At 45.1% G+C, this 6,455-nt stretch overlaps 1 long non-coding RNA gene across 3 annotated transcripts in view; it reads left to right on the top strand.

The window, feature by feature from the left end:
• Positions 1-246: 246 nt before the first annotated feature.
• Positions 247-6,455, top strand: part of LOC128825789 (uncharacterized) — a 103,675-nt gene continuing 97,466 nt past the window's right edge. For all 3 annotated transcript variants that reach the window (XR_008442728.1, XR_008442729.1, XR_008442731.1), the window contains exons 1-2: positions 247-643; positions 3,138-3,222. This is a non-coding gene — a long non-coding RNA (uncharacterized LOC128825789). The remainder of the gene's footprint in view (positions 644-3,137; positions 3,223-6,455) is intronic.

The raw sequence follows: 6,455 nt of genomic DNA, 5'->3' as shown, positions 1-6,455 counted from the left end.
TTCTGCAGTACTTCCAGTGACCTTTAGAGGGGGCTGTGTGCTCTGTTATTCCCACCCCCTCTGCCCCTGCAGGGAATTCTCACCAAGCCAGACACTGCTGTGGGTTTGGTTTGGTTTGGTTTGGTTTGAATCCCAGCAGTGGGGGAGGTGTGTTGTTTGCACAGTCAGCTCAGGGAGATGACTGAGCTGGCAGTCATCAAGGGCAGCTGAGCCTCGTTAGGCTTAGAACCTGGAAGAGCAGCCCAGCTCACTCAAGGGACACTCTGCAAGCTGGAGACCAGGCCAGGGTGCTCTAGAAATGAATAGTGTTGATGGTGCTGTGTAAGGATTCCCGCTGCAGGAAGGAGATGTGGCTAGAGGTAGCATTGTGGTTTGGTTTCTTTGGTTGTGCAAGAGCCCCGACACCTCAGAGGGAGTAGTTCAACCTGGACCTCCTGGGAAACTTCTCTCCAGCTATGAGAACAGGAGTACTTGTGGCACCTTAGAGACTAACAAACTCCGGCTATGCAGTCCCAGACTCTGTTCTGTGTGGGATTTTTTCATGGGATGCTCACCAGAGACTAGTAGAAAGGAATCCATTTAAAGGTGCCTTCTACCTGCGCACCCCTCTAAACATGCAGTGACCCAGCAGTGTTGGCAGCAGGTAGGAGCTTAAGTCCTATTAACAATATGATAATGTGAGATTTTTGGCTCCTTAAATCTGAACTGCTGTTAATATCCTCAGTGCAATTTATCCTTTGATTTTTCATGCTTCCTTTTAACAGTTAAAGTGTATATGTTTGAGTCTCTTCCTTGTCATGTCCTTGACAGTGCTGTAGTAGGCAATTGTTTGAATCTGTGGCTGTTCTCTGTAGCTTAGAAGTAATTGGCCATGAGATTTTGAGATCCCTGAGAGAGGCCAGTGGCTTCCCTAGGTTTCCATACATCTATGTGCAGAGAAACTGGCACAAAAAGAAAAGTTAATTTCTAACTGTTTGTTTGTCTAGGTTTTTTTTTTTTTTTTTTTAATATGATTGGATTAAATAGTTCTGCTTGTGAAGAAAAAGTGTTGCTCCATCACAACCCATTGTCTGAAGTAGCCATGGGGTTGTGTAGCTCCTGGCATTGTTTGTGTAGGAAGGGGAATGGTTCTTGGAACTTGCTTTGTGAAAGTCAGTAGCTGACTCAAGGCCATTTTCATAGTGCCACCATGTGGCCAAAAATCAAATCATCACAGCTGGGCCTCAAAGCAAAAAAAATAAAATGATCCGGCTTAGAAGAAGTCCGCATCTGTGAATCCTCCCAAGGAGCCCTGCGGATCCAGAGTCTTCGCAGAAACTGAGGTGCTTTGAAAATCATGTTTAATGTTTTAACAATATCAAACAGGGCATTGAAAATTTGGCCAGAGACTGTGTGTGATCACTAGCTTGGGACTTGGTAGACCCAGGTTCAGTCCCTGCTCTGCCACCGGCTTTCTGCATGACTTTGGGCAAGTCACTTAGCCTCTCTTTGCCTATGTGTAAAATGGGGATAAAAGCAGTGCCTTACCTCACAGAGGTGCTAATGAGGATCAGTACATTAAAGATTGAGGTGCTCAGATGCTGTGGTAATGGGGAGGGCGGGGGGGGCCTTGGGGGATTCCCTCCCCCCCAGAAGAACCTTGTGAAACAACAAACCAGAAGTGAGGATGTGGCTTTTTCCCAGCTGAACAAATTCAGGTTATGGTAAGAAGAAGGTCTTGAACAAGAGGCAACCACCGGGTAAATCTTGGCTCCGCTCAAAACGTGAAGGAAATGCACGTTGCTCGTCGGGTACATTGTGTTTGCCAAATGCATTAGGACAAAATCAGGAGGCAAAATGTCTTGTATTTTGAGCTTTCTAACAGGGCACCACATCGTGCAATTGTTTTTCTGTTTTACCAAAAACAAACACGGCCATTCACCCTCCCAGAACACTGATATTTTTTTTTTTTTTTAGAGGGGAGGGAGGGAGAGGAAGTGTTGGGCATGGTACAACTCACCCCATAGTTGGGTTCAAGTCTATATGCTAGAACTGGTGTTTCTCAGCCATGGGTTACAATCCTGGGATTCAGAAAAAGCGATTGGGAGGATTGCAAGGGTTCTAAAACTTTATCATGATCTAAAGCAAAGAAAATCTCCCTTCCCCACTCTCCTCACACCGTTATCCTTCCCAGTCAAGTGTTCTGCCAGCCTCTCAGCACACACGCAAATTATATAGGCTTAGCATTGTAATATATTTTTTACTCTTTTATAGTAAATGTAAGTGGGTCATGAAAAATTATCTCAAATAAGAGGTTGCCAATCTGAAAAGGTTGAGGATGCTGGTCCAGAAGAAGCTGGCATTTGTATCTAATCAGTGGCGTTTGTTTGTTTGTTTGTTTTTGCACTTTGCCAGTGGGTGCAATTCCAGGTTCCTAACAGAACCAGCGGAGGAATTGTCTGCGCTTGTGAAATGTGATTGCCTCTAACCAAAAAAAAAGATGAATTGAAAACCTGGTTGACTTACAGGAGAAAAAAAAAAAAAGGTGACAATTCTAAGCATTGGCTGGGTAATTACAGAAATGCTTTCTGTCTGGCTGCAACATGAAGCTAACTTGAAGCTTTCACTACAATTAGTCTCATGCCTCTCGGAGGGCACTCAAGTGTAGTTTGAGTGATGGTATATAAAATGAGCAGGCCAGCCAACCACTGTTAATTGTTTCAGCTTTCTCAAACCTTCACCCTATGGAGTCGTTCATTTTGTTTTTTGTTTTTTAATTCTGAATCTTCTGACAAACATTCCCAAACGTGGCATTGGTCTCTAGCGCCAAGTTTCTGCTCAGTTATTAACCACGCTTGGTGCAGCGTTTCCTTATCTTCAAAGCGTGCCTCCAATCTGTGCTCATTCCTTATGGCGATGACAAGTAACCCTCTGGCCCAGATCTAGCAAGAAGCTGTGTGTGGGCGGAGCCCTGAATGGAACTCCAGTAAAGCCAATGGAGCTTGCCACAGGTGTACGTTTCAGTGCCAGAGAGGGGCTTTTATTAGTAACCCTACTGTGATGCTCACAAGAAAGGGTTTTGAAAGGGTGGGTGGGAATTTAGGTTACTACCTCCTCTGGGTCCGTCTGCATTGTCTCCTCTGTTTCTTGTCTTCTAGGGATTTCACTGTTTCATGTCTCTTACAAAACGAGGCAGAGTACCTAGTGGTTAGAGCACTGGAAAGGGACTCAGGCAAACCTTGGGTAAGTCGCTTCATCTCTCTGCCTCAGTTTCCCATCTGTGTATCTATGGTTTTTTTGTTTTGTTTTGTTTTTGTTTTTTTTAAACTGACCTCTATTTTACAGTACTTTGAGACTTACTGAAGAAGAGTGCCATGTAAGAGCAGGGTGGTGGTATTATTACAGTGGCAAGCACAGAATCTGTGTTTAGTAATGAGTGTTCCAGGGAAGGAAACCGATCTTGGTCAAGTCCCTGAAGCGATCTGCCTCCTAGGCCATTCAAAGCCAAGAGTTTGTCTCAATCATATTCTGAGAGCATTAGACTGTGATTTCCTCTCCCTGACCCCCTTCCCTTCCCCCTCCCCCTCCCCGGTTAATTCAGGGACTGCTCTAACTTAGTCTTATGACTAAACTTTTCTCCGAAAACTGCCCTTCTCTCTCTCTCTCTCTCTCTCTCTCTCTCTCTCTCTCATATGCCCTACATGCAGAACAGGTTGATGCTTTGCTTTGTCTCACACTGCTGGATATTGCTTGCAGGAATGCTGCCTTGTAACTGTTAAGTTTGTTTGGCTGTTCTCCTAGTATAAATACAATTATTCCTCATCCTACAAGGAGCTTTTCCTTTTCCCTGTGTGGTACTATTCTTCTCCAGGTTTGTTGTCAGCCTGACATGCTCATGGCTGCAGGAGATCAAAAAGGCCAAGACTGTGGCTGAACTGGCTGGGTAACTTATTTATGCATGGTAAAATGAGAGTAAGCCAACAGCTGATGAGGAAGGAATCCATACACAATAGGGAGACATTGTACAACTAACTAGGTGTATTATGGGATTTCTTAATATTTATTTTGGCTGCCTTCTGAAGGGTCCAAGTGTGACATTGTGCAGTCTATATGGTTTTATAAAAACATGATAAGTGAATATAACGTAACTGGGATATGCTTCATGCAAAAGGTCTCTTGTAAGGTATCATTACAAAGCTTATAATCTACTGAGTATGATCATCTGATTTGTATAAATGTACCACTCTTGTACCTAAAACTAGAAATATAAAATATAACTGAGGGCCTATTGTAATTATGTAAAGTGTGGGCCATTAATGATGGTTTGGAATCTTGATGACTCCCATTGTCTGCAGATGGCTGTGTTTACCTGTGAGTCTTCCTGTGTGTGTGTGTGTGTGTGTGTGCTGGCAAGTGGGTAATGAAGTCTTGCAGTGACATGTGATCATGTCACCTGAACTGGAATCCATCTTTAACCTGGTGCTTTTCCAGTGAGGGGGGGTGGAAACCCAGAGGGATAAAGGATTCCCGCCTTATGCAAAAGATATATAAAGGAGTGGAACAGAACAAAGGAGAGAGAGGAGCCGTCATGAAGAATCCCCTAGCTATCACACGAGCTACAACAAGAGCTGTACCAGGGGAAAGAATTGTACCCAGGCCTGGAAGGTGTCCAGTCTGAGAAAAAGCTTACTGAAGCATCTCTGAGGGTGAGATTATCTGTATTCAGTTTGATTAGACATAGATTTGCACATTTTATTTTATTTTGCTTGGTGACTTACTTTGTTCTGTCTGTTACTACTTGGAACCACTTAAATCCTACTTTCTGTATTTTAATAACATCACTTTTTATTCATTAACTCAGAGTATGTATTAATACCTGGGGGAGCAAACAACTGTGCATATCTCTCTATCAGTGTTAGAGGGCGAACAACTTATGAGTTTGCCCTGCATAAGCTTTATGCAGGGTAAAATGGATTTATTTGGGTTTAGACCCCATTGGGAGTTGGGCATCTGAGTGCTAAAGACAAGCACACTTCTGTGAGCTGTTTTCAGGTAAACTTGCAGCTTTGGGGGCAAGTGATTCAGACCCTGGGTCTGTGTTGGAGCAGACGGGAGTGTCTGGCTCAGCAAGACAGGGTGCTGGAGTCCTGAGCTGGCAGGGAAAACAGGAATAGAAGTAGTCTTGGTACATTAGGTGGCAGCTCCCAAGGGGGTTTCTGTGATCCAACCCGTCACACCAAGTGCTTAGCATCAGCAGATCAGATTAAACCAATGATCGGAGATTGTTCTGGTGACAAATCTTACCTTTGCTTTAACAAGACAGAAACAATGTAAAATCTTCAAGAAGAAAAATGGAAGTTGACCTTTCACAGAGTGTTTCCAATCATCCATCAATCTTGCTTTAGCCCTGTGATGCAATTTAAATATTTATTATTATACCTGTTTGATAGGCAGCTTCTCCATGATCAAGTTTTCCTAAGATCTAGATACTTTTTTCCAGGAATACTGAGCACTCTCACCTCCCAACTAAAGCCAATGGGAACTGCAGACACTCGGTACCCTAAAAATTGGGCCTCACGTGACTTGCCAGAGGTTGCATAGCCTGTCTGGGACAGAGCTGGGAATCCCTTCATTCCATATCTGAGTCCCAGGCCTATTCTTTACCCACTAGAGTTAAGAACACAAGAACGGCCAGGCTGGGTCAGACCAAAGGTCCATCTAGCCCAGTAGCCTTTCTTCCGACAGTGACCAATGCCAGGTGCCTCAGAGGGAATGAACACAACAGGTAATCCTCAAGTGATCCATCTCCTGTTGCCCATTCCCAGCTTCTGGCAAATGGAGACTAGGGATACCGTGCTTGCCCTGACCATGCTAAAGGAGACATGACACAAGGCTGTACTGGGAGTATTTTCTACTGGGTAGTTTCCTGAGTGACTGGTCAGAGTGGCATTTGAGACATGAGCGTAAAGACCTGAGGAAAAAATCTGAATTTCCCTCCCCTCTGCGTATGGGTGAGGGTGCAGCTTTGTACATGGGAGAGTGGGAAGGTATATATGCATTGCGGAGAAGGGTGGTGTCAGCTGTGTTCATAAGTCTGTGGGTGGGGTGCACCTGAAATCAGTGGAGGGTTTGTGTGAGAAACATGGAGGGAGTGGGGGAAGAGGGGAGCTGGCTGTGTTCATATGCTGGGGGCGCTGCTCTCTGCTTGTGGCTTGGAAAGCAATTGTGTTCATAGTGGGTGGGGGCCGGTGTCAGCACCTGCATGTCACGGAGGTGGAGGGGGGCTCTTTGTCTGCACACAGGTCTTTGGGGAGGTGGTTTGGTTTGGGGGTGGGGGAGGCTGGTGTTGCTGTTAAGTGTCCATGGGGAATATGGTGGCTGTGTTCCCAGGGGTGCAGGTGGTTCGCTTCCGTGGGGAGGTGACCATATGTATGGCAGGGCACGAGTCATGTCTACAACAGTGTGTGGAAGGGTGG

Source organism: Malaclemys terrapin, chromosome 18, assembly GCF_027887155.1.
Source record: "Malaclemys terrapin pileata isolate rMalTer1 chromosome 18, rMalTer1.hap1, whole genome shotgun sequence".
NCBI classification, from domain to species: domain Eukaryota; kingdom Metazoa; phylum Chordata; order Testudines; family Emydidae; genus Malaclemys; species Malaclemys terrapin.
This window is presented reverse-complemented; position numbering and strand designations above follow the sequence as displayed.